Source organism: Anolis carolinensis, chromosome 3 (assembly GCF_035594765.1).
Source record: "Anolis carolinensis isolate JA03-04 chromosome 3, rAnoCar3.1.pri, whole genome shotgun sequence".
NCBI lineage: Eukaryota > Metazoa > Chordata > Lepidosauria > Squamata > Dactyloidae > Anolis > Anolis carolinensis.
The window spans coordinates 137,702,597-137,722,336 of record NC_085843.1 but is presented as its reverse complement, the minus strand read 5'-3'; the positions used below and the strand labels follow the sequence as shown (position 1 = coordinate 137,722,336).

General features: G+C 41.7%; 1 protein-coding gene and 1 long non-coding RNA gene across 4 annotated transcripts in view; both read right to left on the bottom strand.

The window, feature by feature from the left end:
• Positions 1-19,740, bottom strand: part of gpc6 (glypican 6) — a 954,464-nt gene that overhangs the window by 289,346 nt on the left and 645,378 nt on the right. The gene's annotated exons all lie outside the window — the stretch shown is intronic.
• Positions 10,682-18,909, bottom strand: LOC134298016 (uncharacterized). The gene is made up of 2 exons (XR_010004986.1): positions 11,306-18,909; positions 10,682-11,222 (listed from the first exon to the last, which is right to left on the bottom strand). It is a non-coding gene; the product is annotated as an uncharacterized LOC134298016 (long non-coding RNA).

The following is a 19,740-nucleotide window of genomic DNA, read 5'->3' as shown; positions in this document are numbered from 1 at the left end:
ATAGCCACATGCGATCTGACCTTCTACTGCCCAGCGCTACGTGTTCTGACTGCATTTCCTGGCAAAACTAAAATCAACACCTCCATTTGGTGCCTATCAAAGTAATTCTGTTAAAAACTGACTGAAAAAAATCATGATGAGTTTACTCAGCAGCACGTCCTCTACCAAGGTAGGAATGGAGAGATGATAGATGGCATGACATTTTCCTCCTGTGACAAGCACCAGAAAAGTTAAGTAACCCAACTAAAAGGTTGCAATTTTTATTTATTTTCAGAAAGGTTTTATGAGACCTTACTTTCTTGTGATGAGAAGGTTTATTGATGAATTTTACTTTTTCTGTTGGATTCATATCTCTATCCATCACTGTACTGGAACTACATCCTTCTGAGAAATGGACACATGCATATATTTCCTGTGCATGTCTGCTTTGTATGTGTCCATTTGGAAATCTATATTGCGCTATTACTGCCATAATCCTCCTAACTGTATTTAAAGGTACAGTAGAGTCTCACTTATCCAACATAAACGGGCCGGCAGAATGTTGGATAAACGAATATGTTGGATAATAAGGAGAGATTAAGGAGAAGCCTATTAAACATCAAATTAGGTTATGATTTTACAAATTCAGCACCAAAACATCATGTTATACAACAAATTTGACAGGAAAAGTAGTTCAATACGCAGTAATGCTATGTAGTAATTGCTGTATTTACGAATTTAGCACCAAAATATCATGATGTTTTGAAAACATTGACTACAAAAATGCGTTGGATAATCCAGAACGTTGGATAAGCGAGTGTTGGATAAGTGAGACTCTACTGTACATTTCTAAATGTGTTTTCTCACATAGTATGAAATTTGGGGAAGGCAGACTTCTTGATCTGTCAGAGATTCCATGCTGGAGCTTCAGAAATATCTAGTACACTGCCAGATTCAGGTGGAGGGGGAGTAAGGCGGAGTAGAGATTTTGCTGGTGAATGAAGTAGCATTGTTTATAGAGCACTGTTGATATGAATGTCTATGGATTTAATGTCATGGTACTTAAGATTTCATAAGTAACAACAATTCCTCTGGTTTTCTTTGTTATAGAACATAAGCTTCTTCTTTTTTTAATCCACTTCTTTCATATGACCTGTAATTAACTGAAGTTAAAATGGAAAGTGGCTGTTATGGTGGATGGAAAGATGATAGACTATTGGAACTATGGTTGCCTGATCAGGTCCTGAGATTCAGCCTAGAGCTTGAGACCTGAGGCAACCTTTTGCAATGTCACAAGAGGGGTGACAGATATTGCTACAAGGGACAGCCACTTGTGTTCTCATCAAAAATTATATATTAAGCAACAACCACACTTCCTCAGAGTAGGCTATTTAAATTATGATAATGTTCACCACCACAATCATAAAACAGGAAGTTGAACTGCCATAATAAGGGGAAAAAATGAGTCAATGCTCTTGCCCTGTGATTCTTTCAGGTCAGGAAGAGAAGAATGTCCAAGCCCTGACATCTAGAACCTTTCTTAGAGCTGGCCATATTTGGAGTAACATCACTAGCATATATAACTCTTTGTGCTATTGAATGCACACTGTAAAGCCTGTATGAGATAACCATGGCATTTTGAGTGCTGCAGACTGAAGATGAATACAAAAAACCGGTTCTTCACTAGATTATTTCATATTTCAGAGGAGTGTGCACTGATGTAAAACAAAACAAAAATTCAACAAAAATAGAAAAAGGCGCATATGAAGGAGAAGGCTAGGAAAGAAGCATTCATCCTGCCATTACTTTTGTAGTGACATGGGATGATGATAATGATGATAATGGAGCTGATCCTAGAATACAGAATTAATCAGTCAAGTTTGCTGCCTCATCTGCTCATAGTGAGAACTAAGCTTAATTTGAATTAACACAGGACAGAGAACTCTTGACACCAGAGATTAAGCTAGAGCAGCATTTATTGACAGATCAATATTGTCACCCAGATTTTTAAAACTCATTTGAAGGTACCACCTGGCCTTATAATACAGGCTGCACATCACTTATCTTGAATTATGAAATCAAAAATACTCCAAAATCCAAAACTGTCCATATGTGTGGCTGAAAGAACAACATCTTTGCTTTCTGATGGTTCAATGTACACAAAATGTATTTCATGCACAACATTATGAAAAATACTATATAGAAAATAATATTCAGACAATATGCATAAAGTGTATATGAAATATAGATGAATCCCATGTTTAGACTTGGGTCTCATTTCCAAGATATATCATGATGTCTATGCAAATATCCCAAAATAAAAAAATCCAAAATAAAATTCAAAACACTTCTGGCTTCAATCATTTTGGATAAGGGAGACTCAATCTGTATATTGTTTTCCAATATTACAAGTACATTGTAGTGGTTCCCAGCCCAAACCTAGCTTGAATTATGATAGGGAAGTAAGGAAAGGAAAGGAATGCTTTCAACTCATTCAATTATATGAGAACCGGAATTTTCAACATTCCCATAAATTCTAGATTCTTCTGCCCATAGACAGAATAGGGAATTACAAGAATCCCTTGGCCAATACTAGATAAAGCAACCTGGCAACATTCCATAGCTTTCCACTAGGGATGGTTTTTTTTTTTTTAATCTGGGCACAACAATCTTGGTAAAAGAGTGTTTTTGAACTTCTAAATATTTGTTTTTGAACTTCACCCCATATTGGCACATTCACAAGGCTTACAGAACATTTCTAAGAAAAACGGTGTGCACAAAACAATATACCTATGAGTGGCTGAAACTAAAAAAAAATTCTTGCTTTTCAAACCTGTTTTTTGTCCTCCAAAACCTTGTTTAACATCAAGGCATGAGTATATGCTATGTTTGCTTCCTCCACATTTTTTTGATTCTTCATTTCCACTGCCTTCCAAATCATCAGGCGCAATTTTGACACAAGGTTTGATTTTCCAGTTTTCAAATTTTATTGCTAGAACACCAATAGTAGTATAACTCATATAGTTCAGACATTCCGTCTAGAAAATTAACTATATTAGTTGTCGTAGTAAAGAATCTGGTTCTGAATGAATAAGGTTGGGCTTCAGGCCAAAATATACAGCCTAGGTTATGTAGTCCATAGAGCCTTTGTTGCTATAAGATTTTTATTTACCACAAAATGATCATTTATGAAGAAACATTTGCAAGCTGAGATATCCTCACTAATGTTTTATGGATATATTTTTGTTAGTTAAAATTTAATGAGGTACCCCTGATGAATGCAATTTGTAAGGCTTCATCATTCACCAAATAACCCAATAGGTTAATAAATCCTGTGCTTGTATATGGCTTCCTTATGCTTTTCAAAACTTTTATTAAATGAACCTACAAAGTTTCTCTGTTTGATGGTTTATGGGCACATTTTAGAGAAGCAAAGAAATGTTAACTAGCAAATTTTAATGGGATTGGGATTTTTAAAAATAAATAAATAAAATAAATAAATATCACGCTTGAATGTTATTAGAAATTCCCAACCATAATAGACCCATTGGCTCAACTGTAGAAAAAAAAAAGCACTTGTTTAAACCCTGTGATATACTCTGTAATCAGGACTAAAAAAAGGATTCAACACACACACATATCTTCAGTATAGGTAAGTCTTGGGTCAAAATCTAGTTATGCGAACAGGATATGAAGAGAAAGGAAGCTTGGTGGATGATACGAGTCAGACACCAGCCAATATAAGCAACTCAGTTTATTGCAAAAACAACACAAAAGAGCCTAAGAAACAACCAAAAGGAGGCTCAAAACACTTTCTCTTCAGTGTGAGGTAACAATGTCCAAAAAGAACTCAAAAGACCCAAGCTTGGGATATAATCTGGATTATCCTGGGAAATAATCCAGATTAAAACAAACTTAGTTGAAAAGGCTGGAAACTCGCTCCACTTCCTGGTTGGAGCTAAACAAACACATGAAAGCTACCAGCAGTAACCCACAGTGACCAACAGCCACACAATGCCCCCAAAATGTTGCTAAAGTAAAACCACGTTGTAAAGGAGAAGTCACAACTGCCACGTCCGGTCCGCGTCGTTAGGGAGAAGTCACAGGCGTCAAGTTCCAGTCCAAGTCATCAGGGAAAAGTCACAGTCACTGAATTCCAGTCCAGGTTGTCATGAAGAAGTCACAGTCACCAAATTTCAGTCCAAGGTAAACACAAAGAGCCAAAGCGATTGAGGCAAGCTGGCAGCTAATGCATAAAACCAACACAAGACAATCCAGTGCAAACCCACACAATGCCAGCCCCCGTTGCCACTAAAAACCCAGGTTAACACTTACGTCCCAAAGCAGTCTTCCAAACACGTCTTCTGAAACAGAGATCCCGAAAAGCGCCCAACAAAACACCTTGCCGATTGCAAAGTTACATTAGCAACAAACTTACTTTTATCTACAAATCCTCCTCTGAACTTGAGCCAGCCAATGCCCCATCCACAGCTGGTTGCTGCAAATCCTCATCAGAGCTGGAGTCACCCAATGCCCCATCTCCAGCTGCAGCCCTTCTATGATCTCTCCAGCCAGACCACCTTCTATCCAAACTCATAACTCCCCAGGATCCATCTGTATCTTCTCCGTGCCATCCCTCAAATGTACCACTGCTTGTGGGCTCCTCAAGAATCTCCCAGATCTCCTGAACTTTAGTCCAATCCATCACCTCTCTCCCAGAATCTGACATCCCATCCTCCTGACTCCCAGTCTCACAATCCCCTTCAAAACCCTCAAATGTATCATCATCAGAGGGCTCCATAAGTATTTCCCAGATTCTTATCCCGGGAACCTCAACAGAGTCTTGCTCAAGAGCAGTTTTCCTGCCTCTTCTAATACAACTAGTAGAATCTCTACTTGAAGACTCCATCACAACAGTGGACAATAGTAAACCTTGGGAGCAAACTGTGGCCATCATCAGAGATGGTACAGCCTTCACCTTAGTTTTTAAAGTAAGTAATTGAAGACATAATTAAGGATTATACAATTCTGGATGTTATGGAGAAGGTGACTAGAAAGCTCTCCCCCATACTAGAATTTAGGCTCATCAAACAAGATAAAGGATAAACAATTGATAGCAGAGAGCCATGTATGTCTATGTGCTAAATGTTTTGATACGGCCGATGGGCTAATCAATAAAATGTGATTGATTGATAGCAGAGAGCCCATAAGTAAATGATGGAATTTATTTATGTGCTATTGAGATGAGAACCAATATCAATGGTGTTTGAAAGGAGGGATTTATGAAAGATAAAGCAATAAATATTTACTGGTTATTGGCATGGGAAAGTGTTTTCAGGGCTTATATTTTGCTTCTGGATATCCCACATACATCTGGATATGTGCTATGAGAATAAGAAGGCATGAAAGATAGACCTTTAGTCTCATTAGCAGTATGCTTCATATCCTCTATTATAGATTCTCAGGTGTCCAAAATACATTTTATTCCAGTTGCCAATGCATGTTTAACATCCTTTGCTAGGGGCATAAGTAAAATTCTTGAGCATTTGTTTTACTTCTTAGATGCTCTTTTTTTTTTTTTTTACCAATTTCATCCACTGCTTTCTTTGATCACTTCCCTTGCTAAAGTGTATCAGAAATTCATAACATTGAATAAAATATTGGATTTTTTTCCCTGCACCTTGGCTACATTTTTCCTAAGGTCATAGGATAAAATCTAGCCTGGAGTTGACCATTAACAGGAACTGAAATGATATGTTTCTTTGCACCTTTACATACTTTTCAATGCTTACTATTCATAGCCCAGAGAGGATGTAGTATACACAAAGTCTTTTCCATTTTTTCCAGTATGTACCAAAAAGCATATCCAGTAATAATAATATGCACTTAGGGGAATACTTATTCTAAAGGGAAAAGGCGAGAAATTGAGTTATTATTGGAGAAACACCACCATGAAAGATGAAATAGTGCAGAAATTTGGTAACTCTGCCTTTTTTTGGGTTGGGTTTGTCTTTTGGAAAGAAGTCACTGGCCTGTATAATTTGCAACAGGAAATAAATCACTGAGACAGAAAACATATGCAACGGCTAAACATGGGGAGCTGTCAAATCAGCTCAGTGTCAGTCTGCTTCTGCCTAGTTGAAACAGATTTTTCATATTTCTGTCTCACTCACCCACCCACCTGGGCTCATCTTCCTTTGGGAAAAAAGTCTCTACTGATTTATTAAGAAATTCCTCTCCTCCACCACCATATTCCACAGAGTTTCAGAAAACAGAAGTCATCATATTTATTTAATAACAACTAAAATAACCAATGATTTCCTAAACTGGTTACATTGCTGAAGGCAACAGGTTGCAACAGCTTTCAATTATGCCTACACTATTTTAAGCATAATTTCTGCTGTGTGAAGGTGATTCACATGTTTGTGTGTGCAGTTATGGAAACTAATTGTATTGCAAATTCCGAACATGGACTAGACTCTGGTGATAGTCAATATGGCATAGTTGTTGGACTATTGTGCTAGGACTGGAGAGATCCGGATTTAAATCCTTACTCACTACGAAATAATTTGAATGTATGTAGGATATAAATGTTATTAGTTTTAATCATTTTAATTACCTTAATCTCCATACCGGGTAAAATATAGGATACAAATGCCAGTAATTGTATGTTACTTAAAAAAAAAATCTCAGTGGTACAAGTCTGTGGTACATAGCAAGCACTTCTCCCATCCATTTCAGCAAAGTTCCCTCCTCTTGAGCTGCGGTGGTGCAATGGGTTAAACCCTTGTACCAGCTGAACTGCTGACCTGAAGGTTGGGTTGCTGACCTAAAAGTTGCCGGTTCAAATCTGAGAGACTGGTGAGCTCCCGTCTGTCAACTCTAATTTTCAGGGACATGAGAGAAGCCTTCCAGCCAACACATCTGGGTATCCCTTGGGCAACGTCTCTCTAGACCAGGGGTCCCCAAACTTTTTAAACAGGGGGCCAGTTCACGGTCCTTCAGACCATTGGAGGGCCGGATTATAGTTTTTAAAAAAACCTAAGAACAAATTCTTATGCACACTGCACATATCTTATTTTGAAGTAAAAAAACCCCAAAAAAACAAAAACAAAAAGGGAACAAATACAACCTCAATGTTAATCATCATCAAAATAATAAAGAAGGTTGGAAGAGACCCCTTGGGACATCTACTCCAACCCCCTTCTGCTTTTGTGCACCACACCATAATCAAAGCACCCCTGACAGATAGCCACCCAATAATAATAATAATAATAATAATAATAATAATAATAATAATAATACCACCACCATAATAAACATGGCTGGAAAAGACCCCTTGGGCCATATAGTCCAACCCCATTCTCCCTTTGTGAACCAAAACATAAAGCACCCCTGACCAACACCAACACCAACACCAATAATATTGTAATAATCAGGGTTGGAAGAAATTGCTAGCCTTCAAGAAAAATGAATCCACGACAGGGCTGCAAAGAAGGGAGTCTGCATGGGAAGATAAAACGGGAGGCCTCTACCTTTTGCCACAGGCATGCTTCCATTGTTGTTTTGCCTCCTCCATCGCTGAGGAAGGCACACACCAGGTGAGGGAGGAGGCAGAAAAGGAGCGTGTGAGGCGAGCGAAGAGGCAGGAAAGGCATGAACCTTTCCCTCCTCCCTCGCCCCATGCTGGCCTTTCTCGGCGGCGGCGACAGGAAAGCTGCCGGCGGGGGGCGAGGAAGGAAAAGTGCATGCCTTTTCCTTGCCCCGTACAGCCCTTCCTCGGCGGTGGCAGCGGGAAAGGTGCATGTGGGACAAGGAAAAGGCGTGAGCCTTTCTCTCACTCTGCGCGCACCTTTCCTGCTGCCTTCCTTGGTAGCAGCGGCGGGAAAGCTGTCTGCGAGGCAAGGGAGGAAAGGCGCACGCCTTTCCCTCGCCCCATGCAGCCCTTCCTCGGCAGCAGCAGCGGGAAAGGTGTGCGCAGGACGAGGAAAAGCCGTGCACCTTTCTTTCCTCCCTCACCTCACTTTCTCACTGCCTCCCTCAGCGGCGGCGGTAGGAAAGCTGCTGTGGGGCGAGGGAAGAAAGGCGCACGCCTTTCCCTCGCCCCGTGTGGCTCTTCCTCAGTGGCAGCAGCGGGAAAGGTCCGCACAGGATGAGAAAACGTTGTGCACCTTTCTTTCCTCCCTCACCCCGCATGCATCTTTCCCACTGCCTCCCTCAGCGATGGCGGCAGGAAAGCTACCCGCGGGGTGAGGGAGGAAAGGCACAGACCTTTTCCTCGCCTCGTGCGACCCTTTCTCGGTGGCGGCGGGGGAAAGCGGGGCGAGAGAGCAAAGCCACATGCCTTTTACTCGCCCTGTACGGCCCTTCCTTGGCGGCTTGGGGAAAGGTGCCGTGGGGCGAGGGAGATGAGAAAGGCATCGCCTTTTCCTCCTTCTCCTTCACACCACATGCACCTTCCTTGACGGAGGAGGAAGGAGCCACCGCCGCGGGGGCCGGATAAATGGCCCCGGTGGGCCGCATCTGGCCCGCGGGCCGTAGTCTGGGGACTCCTGCTCTAGACGGCCATTCACTCACACCAGAAGCAACTTGCAGTATGTTCTCAATTTGCTTCTGACACGATAAAAAAGCTGCCGTTTTCAGGATTTTACCTATCAAGATAAATAAACAAACAATTCCTCTTTTGATTTTTATTTCTTTGAAATGGCTCTTGAGTAACTCAGTGTTCTAAGCCAACACCTCAGCAGCTACAAAATTTAATTAACATTTCATAAAATAACTATAATTATCCTGGCTTAGTAATAAGACACCTTATTTATCACTTCGTTTCTTTGCATTGTCAATGAGAACATTATTTAGCTAATTAAATACAGCACATCCTCGCTTACCTTTTTTCTTGCAGGAAACTACCTTGTTTGTTAGCCAACTCTTGAAGTTAGAGCCTGGATTTCTTGTCCGCACAAGGCTAATATTTCTTTGCTCAACGTACCCAGTATTGACACTAGGCTGATTTATCCACGAAAGTGTGCATGGGTGAATTTCATTTTAAAGCTTCCTCCCCCAACCATTTATTTATCTTGAAATGTTCAGTGCACCATAGGCCCATTTAAAGGGAGTATATTAGGTGACTATCTTTTCCGCAATAATTTACAAGGTCTTACAAGCATCTTTAAACTAGACTGTGTGTCTGCTGTCTGTAAGAATGCCCCTGAAACCTAGTAACTATAGCAGGGAGTAAATTCTTACCACAGGGCAGGTTGCTATTTCTCCTGAATTTACCTCATTGTCATCCTTCAAATCCTGTCCCTGTAGCCCAAAAGTTCTCAAAGTTTAAGAATCTATTGTGCAGTCCTATATTCAGAGTGATTTGATAAAATGATGGCAAGCAAGGCTGCTGCTTCTAAAACAGGAAAGAGATCCCAGATACTGATGACCCTATTTTAGTAAAACAATAACAACAAAAAAGACCTTATCGCACACACCTCAGAAAATGTCTTTTAGGTGGGTAACTTGTGGTTTAAGAAAGCTAGATGAGGACTGAATGCATACTTGATCATATTTGGTTCTCTTCTTTCTGTATCTAATAAAATAATACACCTTTGATTTATCACAAAACAGAAGGAAGATTCCTCTTCATCCATCTAATGTTTCTCTACATCCCAGCTTCTGGGTCGGGAGTCCAAATGGGGTAGGCACAACTGTCCCCATGCCTCCTCTCCCGCATGCCTGTCTCCTCACCTTCCCTTCTGTTCCCCACACTGCCTTCCCTTCTCTCCCCATGCCCCTCTTCTGCACATGCTCACGGTCTCGCTGCCATCCCTTAACATTTTCTTGGGTAAAAAGGGATATTGTGAGTTTAAAAAAGCTTTAGAAGCCATATTCAACATCACTGCCTTCTTTTAAAAAAATTGGTGGATCTTATGCAACTATGTGGGATGAAAAGACTGCCCTCAAAACATGCAGTCACTGCCATAGAGGATGACCTATGATGCATGAAGAGAAATAAAGGATGAATGTAGTTGATATTTTACCATTTTACAAAAGGTACTCACAGCAGATCCTTGGTATATGGGTTACCTATGAAATGCACCATTTATCATGTGATAGAAGCCATTGGCACCAGTAGGCAAAGGGTGTGAGAAATAAGGTATATGACTGTGTGATAACGTCCATAGTCTCTCCACTCCTGAGCCTTTCTAATTCAGCCCAGCACTCCAAAATCAAGACCTTACTTAGAGCTGATCAGTGTTCAAGGCAAGCCTCTTGGGAGGGTGGGGGAATCAGGTCCAATTTAGCCTGTTCAGATTAGACTTCGGTACCATCTTCCTTGTAGGAAATTAAACAGAGGCTGGATGGCCATCTGTTAGGGGTGCTTTGTGCTTTTCCTGCATGGTAGGGGGTTGGACTAGATGTCCCATGCAGTTCGTCCAACTATATTATTCTATGATTCTAATATTTCCCCATGCAACCAAGAAATCTCCCCTCCTTCTTTCAAATCATATGAGCATCTATGCCAATGTCAGATTGGAGCACCTGTGAAACCAGGAAAAATGGGGGAGATTGCCCTCCTCCCTTTTGCTAGTCACATGGCGCCTTTTTCTGATATCACAAGGCAACTGCAATGGTGCTCCATGCAGGCTAGGAGCAGCAGTGGTGACTCAGAGGAGAGGAGAGGAGATGTCAAGGACAGAACGCCACCAGATAAGATTCAACACAGTTTATTAAAGATACAGAACCAAAAATGCTCGTAAAAAACAAAGAGCTAGGCAAACACTCGCCTTCAATATGAAAAGTCACTCAAAAACGGTTCAAAAGCTAAACCGGATTAAACAGGAGTTTAATCCGGGTTAAACCAAAAATGCTTACTTCAGCCTGGGACTTTAAACAAACAAAAGCTGGTAAATAAAGATTCAATAGAACATAAATACTGGCAGCAGATTCCTCTCTGCTACTCAACAGCTGTGGTTGAGCAACTAAGTTGTTACTCCTCCGTGCAGCGGGCGAACTCCGGGTCCAAACACATCAATCAGGGTTGCAGCGGTCAGCGGGGTCCCAATCCGGTCCGAGGTCGAAGGCCAGGTGCAGGCGTCTTAGGTTCCACGAAATCCTCCGATAGCCAAAGAGAGGGTAGTCCAAGGTCGTAGTCAGCCAGTCAGTCAGTCAGTCAGTCAGTCAGTCAGCCAGTCCAGCGTCAATTCCGAGTAGGTAAATAATGTCCGTCAAGAAGACGACGGAGGTCCAAGCTAATAAGATTAAACACAGGTTGCACAACAAAAGCCCACACAGTTCCTCCCGCCGTCTATGCCCAGTGTCCTTGGTAACTTACGTAGTCAGCAAACGAAACACACCCGTCTTCAGGAAATTCCCAACAAGAGCCCAAGTGTTCGTCCAGATTACCTTGCCCAACGCAATTAGCCCTGGATTCAAGACCCCATTTTATGCCAGTTACAACTCCTCATCGCTATCAGGTGTTACCCTAATTCCAGGTGCCTCATCATCATCATCCTCATCAGAGCTAAAACATCTTTGACTATGCCCCACAGCATCCCCAGCTGTGGATCCCGTCCCATCCCTCCAACTCGTCCACGGGTCCGATCCTGCAACCCGCCAGTCGCTTCCCATGCTATCATTACCAGGAACACCCAAATCCTCCCTCACACGAGTCCATTCCATGTCATCCTCCTCTGAGCTAACCACCTCTTCCTCCATTCTCTCAGTAAAACCCTCAAAGGAGTCTTCGTCAGTTGATTCTGCAAATATGTCCCGCAGCCGTTTCCCCTCTCGCTCCTCAATAGAGTCTGACTCTCGAGGAGTCTTACGACCACGTCTCCCAGTATTGGAGCCATAAGGCTCAACCATAACAGGAGATGTGGACTGCCTCAGTGGAGTGAATGCACTCCCCAGCTATTTGAAAAATGCTGTAATGTAGGTTAATCCATAAGTCATCAAGGATATCATAACAGAAAAGAATAAAATAGCTATGAATGTTATTTTCCTTATAGTGGGTTAGTCCTGATATCTTTTTCCAGTTTGAAATCCCGCATAATCATGCAGGTATACTCATTTTGCCTGCAAATTGTATATGCAGGGCTTAAAAATATGTAGCCCTCCCAAAGTTGTTACACAATCCTTCATTATTGTCTCTACTGGCTAAGTCACATGAGACTTGCAGGACAACATCTAGAAGATCTCACAAACGCCTTCTGTTGTCATTTTTATTGCTGTTTGCCTTCAAGTAATTTCCAACTTACAGCATCACTTTGATGAATGTCATTGAGTTTTCTAGAGCTAAGAGTGACTGAATTATTCAGGGTAACTCATTTGATTTTCATGACCAAGCAGAGATTCAAACCCTGATCCCCAGAGTCATAGTTCAACAATTTGTTGAGCAATGTAATAAACATATGTAAGACGTTTGATTTTTAATGCATGTCTCTAATCAATACCTTTTCTTTGCATGGAACCTGCTGATTAGAATTCCTCTGGATAGAGTCAATATTTGAACAATAAAAATGAAGTTGACTTTTGAATCTTAAACAGATACCTAGTTCATCAAGCATTCTTCCTTGAATGGCTGATTCTCTCTAAAGAAATCTATCAACATCTTTCAAACCACTCTTTCCCAAAGAATAAATAAACATGGAAGAAAAATGTAACAGGCAAACATGATGAACAGACTGATTTCACAGAAACACATTCTCCTGTATGAGAATAATGAAGGGAGAGGAGTCAGACTGGAAAAAATCACCAGGATCTTGCATCAGTTTAATGAGGAAGAACAGAGAAGAACACACTTTCTCTGCTTGGGAATTTCCTCCACACTTTATGTTACCTAGCATGCTCATCAAAATAGCAATTCAAAATGCAATAGATAGTAGTGTGAGGAAGAGAGGGTTGAATTTTCTTCTGTAGACTAAATGATTAAAGGTGGGACCCATTGTGTGTACTGCTGTATATACAATGTCTCTCTCCCTTAGACTTGGGAAGCTAAAGAGTGAGACTACCACCTCATAGAATTTTTTTTTTTTTTCGTGTCAGGAGCAACCGGAGTTGCTTCTGGAGTGAGATAATTGGCCGTCTGCAAGGACGTTGCCCAGGGGATGCCCGGATGTTTTGATGTTTTTACCATCCTTGTGGGAGGCTTCTCTCATGTCCCCGCATGGAGCTGGAGCTGATAGAGGGAGCTCATCCACACTCTCCCCAGGTGGGATTCGGACCTGGCAGCTTTCAGGTCAGCAACCCAACCTTCAAGTCACTTAGTCCACTATGCCATCTGGGGGCTCCTACCTCATAGAATCATAGAATAGTAGAGTTGGAAGAGACCTCATGGGCCATCCATTCCAACCCCCTGCCAAGAAGCAGGAAATCGCATTCAAAGCACCCCCGACAGAAGGCCATCCAGCCTCTGCTTAAAAGCCTCCAAAGAAGGAGCCTCTACCACAGTCCGAGGGAGAGAATTCCACTGCCGAACAGCTCTCACAGTGAGGAAGTTCTTCCTGATGTTCAGGTGGAATTTCCCTTCCTGTAGTTTGAAGCCATTGTTCCGTGTCCTAGTCTGCAGGGCAGCAGAAAACAAGCTTGCTCCCTCCTCCCTATGACTTCCCCTCACGTATTTGTACATGGCTATCATGTCTCCTCTTAGCCTTCTCTTCTGCAGGCTAAACATGCCCAGTTCTTTAAGCCTCTCCTCATAGGGCTTGTTCTCCAGACCTTTGATCATTTTAGTTGCCCTCCTCTGGACACATTCCAGCTTGTCAACATCTCCCTTCAACTGTGGTGCCCAGAATTGGACACAGTATTCCAGGTGTGGTCTGACCAAGGCAGAATAGAGGGGTAGCATGACTTCCCTGGATCTAGATGCTATACCCCTATTGATGCAAGCCAAAATCCCATTGGCTTTCTTAGCAGCCGCATCACATTGCTGGCTCATGTTTAATTTGTTGTCCACAAGGACTCCAAGATCTTTTTCACATGTACTGCTGTCTAGCCAGGTGTCCCCCATTCTGTATCTTTGCATTCCATTTTTTCTGCCGAAATGAAATATCTTGCATTTATCCCTGTTGAACTTCATTTTGTTAGTTTCGGCCCATCTCTCTAGTCTGTCAAGATCGTTTTGAATTCTGCTCCTTTCTTCTGGAGTGTTGGCTATCCCTCCCAGTTTGGTGTCATCTGCAAACTTGATGATCGTGCCTTCTAACCCTTCGTCTAAGTCGTTAACACCTCATTACACAAGGGTTGATTGGCCCCTTACTCCTCTTCGGCCACGGATCCTGCCAAGTGCCATTACATGATGCAAGCCATGGTCCCACTCAATTGATAGGTGAAGTGGTGAGAAAGCATTGCAAGACATTTCTTCGCCAACCATGGTAAGTGAATTGAGTTTGGGGTGGCTCCAATAGGGCTACCCACTGTTTTCAGCCTTACCCCCCATCTGATGGGGGAAACAGCAATGTGGCAATGCACATTCCCACAGTTTTTCGTGCCTGGTGGGGGAAGGGACAGAGAGCCAATGTGCCTTGCCTCAATGCCCCCATGTGATGGTGGAGGGTGCATGGGTCACTGTGAGGCGCCATGTGTGTCATCAGTATTGCGGTTAATTGCCAGCAGAACAGAACAAGACAGAGGGAGGGGGCAATCAATATGATGAAGTCCAGATGTGGTTGCTCCATAAATGTGCAGTTAAAGGACTATGCAGGTGACATAACTTGATAAAGACATGGTGCTCCATAAAAAATCTGGCTGTCCTTCAACTTGACATATTTGGGAAGCCCTACATCTTATTTTTATTTGAAGGGTTAAGATCAATTTAATCAGTGGTCGACCTCAATGGAGAATTCTGCAGATAACAGTTTAAGGGGGGAAGGAAGTGAGCAAGCAAGTTACAAATATGCCTCTTCATAGTGAAGCTCTAGACCAGTGGTTCTCAACCTGTGGGTCCCCAGATGTTTTGGCCTTCTACTCCCAGAAATCCTAACAGTTGGTAAACTGGCTGGGAGTTGTAGGCCAAAACACCTGGGGACCTACAGGTTGAGAACCACTGCTCTAGACCATGATGCTCAAGTGCACATCTAAAAGTGGGAAATTGACTGCAATGGGCAAAGCAAAGTCCTCCAGATGCTGCTGAAAATCTACCCCTTTCAGCTTCATTTAGCAATGTCAATGACATGGAATGCCCACAGTTGCAGCTCAATAGCATCTGGAGCCCTCCCTCACTGCACAATTATAGCACAATGATTCCACTGTAACTGCTCTGGCTCCATCCTATGGGATCCTGGGATCTGCAGATGAGAGAGGTAAGTATAGAATTCTCAGTCAGAGAGCTATAGTGCCTCAACAAACTACAAACCCCAAAATTCCACATAATTCTATGCTCAGTGGCACCAATATGGTGGCAATGTTAATGTCTCCTACTAAATAAAAGGTCTCTCAACTATTTTCTGTTAGAGACTAGGCTTGATAGTAATTAAAATGTTTGTTCCTATTTGCCTTCAATTTGTTTTCAAATTATGGTTACCCTAAGGCACAAATATACGGGATTTCTTGGCAATATTTACTCAGAGGAGATTTGCCTTTGGTATCTGCTGATGCTGACAGAAGGTGACTTGCCCAAAGTCATCCAGTGGGTTTCTATGACTGAGTAGGCTTTCAATCCAGCACTGAAACCACTACACCATGCTGACTCTCAAGTGCATATCTTCACAAATGTGCTAACTCTTCAGGTGCCTCAGACACTTTCTTTGGTGACTGCAATCTGTCAGGGACTAGCAGCTTGGTAGGTGAGGCTACTTCAGTAGAAGCAAATACATTTTCTTTTGACAAAAAATAGGGGGGGACCTAACCCAATGCTAGGGTCTTTATCATTCCAATGAATCAGATCATTAAATTTGAGTTATAGCCCATAAGCGTCTCGGAGAATGAAATGATGAAATGTTGGCATGGTGCCAGAGCATTAAAGCTCTTTCGGTTTATTTTTATCTGCAAAAGTCAATGTTCTCTCATAGAGCAGCTTTCCTAGGTGCAATGAAAATGCAAATTGAAAACTTGGAGGCACTATTGTTGAGAGTCTCCCACTCTCTTTGATGGGGAAACATGCAAAACACATTTTGCGTAATAGAAATTATGTTGAAATAATGCTCCTAGAAAACATCTGGAGGACTGACATGGACTGACATTAAGAGCAGAGAGAATAGCTGTGTGTCTCCAACTAAATCTTTTCAAATGGATGATTATTGGCAAGGTAAGAGTGTGCAGAAGGGAGAAAAGGAGCTTTCGTTCTCTCTTGTTAAGTTGATAAACTTGTGTGAATGATTCACATGAGAAGCAAAAGGCTCTTTTCATTCTGCAAGTGGAGTACAGTAGTTAAGAGATTCAGCTGAAAAATGGAATGCCACCATCTCTGCTGTATACTCAGTAAGGTAGTGGTCAACAACATTTTTAATCTTGTCAAGTTTGGTCCTTTTTCCGCACATCCCTAAACTTTTCAAATGTGAAAAACCAGGACATGTGTACGAAAACAACATCAAAATATGGTCAAGATAGCAAAAGCTATTAATGAAGCAAACACACGTGCTAGGAGAGGGTGCGGCAGTTGCTTTTGCTTCCGCCTACTGGGAAGGTGAGTGCAAAGGTGGTTCTACACTGACCAGCTATCCTGGTATTGATCCAGAATGGTTTAGATTGCCACACCCCTCAACTGCTGTGGATGCAGGAGGGATTCCTGACTATCCAGTGGTATTGAGCCTAATTCTTTTGATAGTGGTGGCCAGTGATGACAATATTAGACAGCTGCTGACATCATGCATTTGCGGCATCTTGGCTGTGCAAAAGCTCCACATCTCGGTGATCAGAATAATTCCATCATCCCACTGTGCTGCTTTCTGCCTTTGTATTTCTTTTATTTTATTTTCACTACAAGCATTACTGTAGGGAAGATTTTTTAAACAAACAATTCCTCAGGGGAGAGCAATGGATGCCACCATAGAAGCTGAAGGATCTCAGGCTTTTATCTCACAGAGGTAAGTCCCTGGACTGTGGCATGATCAGGAGCTATTCATGGGCTTTGCCCTTTAATAGCCCCTGACAGCTTCATTATGGGGAAATGGCATACCAGTAACAGGTATCACACAATCTCACGTGATGAGGACCGTCAGCAAAGATGACTTCTGCTACTGTGCCAGCTTGCCACCTCTTTGTGATAAAGTCCCATGTTTGTGCACCCAGCCATTATATATTTAACATTTCTTTTGGAATAAAATAATTGGAGGATTGGAAGAGACCCAAAAGTCATATAGGACAACTCCCTACTTTAATTGCAGTTGTGAGCTATTGGATTCATCATTATGTGTTAATGGAAAACAGATGTTTTTTTTGTCACTTTCTAAATTAATTGGTCCTTACAACTTGTTGTTAGCACACAATTATTTTACAGTTATTCTCAACTTTTTCAAAGTTGCCTATACACAGTGGTATCATATATAACAAGAGAAACAATGACAGAGCTCATGAGTCATGAGGAGCATACTTTTCCCTTTCCCCTTTTTTAAAAGAGATATAAATAGAAAAGAGACATTAATGAGATCAGTAATCTCAGCAGGCTCTGACTTCTCACCAAAGTGGCTTGAAATGTCCATGATAAATTGGTAATCCTTGACAGAGCAAAAGAAGATGAAAGATTTTCTACAGAAAGTGATGTTCATTTTTTAAATTCATCATCTGAAGATTGTAAGTGCTGCCCTGTTGGCGTGCTGATAAATTAATGTTAGTCACTGGAACAAGGTAGTGGAATTCAAAACAAAACAAGAATTCATGAACCATATATCAAAGACCTTTCAAAGCCCTAGGAAAAAAGAGAGGATATTTTGGTTTTAATGAAATAGGCAGTAAGATTAAGATTAGGCTATGGCAGCTAGGAGACATGAAAAAGCCCCAAACTAAATATTCTACGAGGCTAAATTCCAGCTCCTAAACTCAGAAGTATATCTGTTTAATATTCAAAGATTAAAGCTGAACTGAAAAGGGTTTATTTTCTTGCATGGAAAAAAAGAGTTTGAGAAGCACAAAAATACTGCTATCTTCTGTTCCAACCTAGGAGGAGTGAGTGAGGAATCAGTCAATCAATCAATCAATCAATCAATGTGTTCTTCAGTAATTTGGGGAAGGGTGCCAAAAGAAGAAGAAAAGAATTATCGATGTAAATTGAAAGTGTATTGACATTATACAGTTATGTAAATTTGATACCATTGTGGCAGTCATAGCATCATGCTATGGAATTATAGGATTTGTAGTTTGGACCCCATCTACACTGCCATATAAACTCCAGATTATCTGCTTTATTTGGATTATATGGCAGCGTAGATCCAGACTAGGAGGGTTACTTTGGTCCCTTCTACACTGCCCTTTATCCAAGGATATGATCTCAGATTATCTGCTTTAAACTGAGTCTCCACTGCCAGATAAGCTGGAATAAGAAGATAATCTTGGATCAGATCGTGGGATACAGAGGCAATATGGAAGGGACCTTAGACCCCTTCAAATAATATTATATTCCACCATTTCATCCTAGGTTATCTGCTTTGAACTGGATTATATGAGTCTCCACTGTCGTATAATCTGGGATGAGATGATAATCTGGGATCAAATCCTGGAATATATGGCAGTATAGAAGAGGTCTAAGGACCCAGACCGGCTCAAAACACAGAATCTGACTGGGTTTTTACAAAAGGCATCCAAATGATACCTTCAGTAAAAATGAATTAATTTGGAATAAACTCAGTTATCCTGAATTAATTAAATACCCCATTAAATCCGGGCCTTCCCGAAAGGCCTGGGTCTAATCGGGTACTGGATCTGTGGAGACTTACTTCCGCTTAGTCCTGAGACTACCCGGGGATGAGCCCCAATTTGCCTGGAGCCCAAAGGTTCAGGATGGTGCCCGCCCCCTTTCCCAAGCCCCCAAATAAACCCTAAAAATAAAATTAAACTTACGTGGCCTCCATTACATTCCTCCTCATATCCTCCTGCTGTCAGGAAATGACATGGCAGGAGATGGGTGGGAGGGATTTTCCTCCTTGCTCCCCCCCCCCCCCCCAACACATCATTTCCTCGTGCCCTCCTGGTGTGAGGAGGAACATAATTGTAGTTAAATAAAGTTTAACTTTATTTTAGGTGTTATTTTGAGGGGCTTCGGGGTGGCTGCATACCATCCCAATTGGTATCGAGATGGCATGTAGCCATCCTCCCCAGGAAAGCCTGCGTTTTTTGGGTAGAGTGGGGACAACAATTCATGCCACAGTGGGTTTTTAAAACCCACTTTGGCACAAATATTTGGGCTATGAGGAAGTGCCCTTAGACTTCCCCATGACAGGTATTTAGGATGAGTGCTCAGAATTGCTCATGAGAAAGTTCTAATAATATTGTGGTTCTGAGGAGTTTATCAGAGCTTTCTAGCAAAATTACTAAACTACAAATCTCAGAATCCCATAGGATGGATCCATGACAGTTGAAGTGGTATCAGGTAGCTATGACAATGTTGGGTAAAGTATCCTGAGAGAAATCAGTGATCTCATATGCTGGACTGATCCATGACACACTGTAGTTTCACTTAAGGTTATGTTTGTGCATTTTCTTTTAGTGGCGATGCTACATCCAGAACTATCCTACCACCACATTTACTCAAGGATCCCTAACTGGCTACAGGAATGATAAGGGGCCAAATGTTTTTAGCTGGAAAATATATGAAAATGAATTAGTAAAGGTCCATGA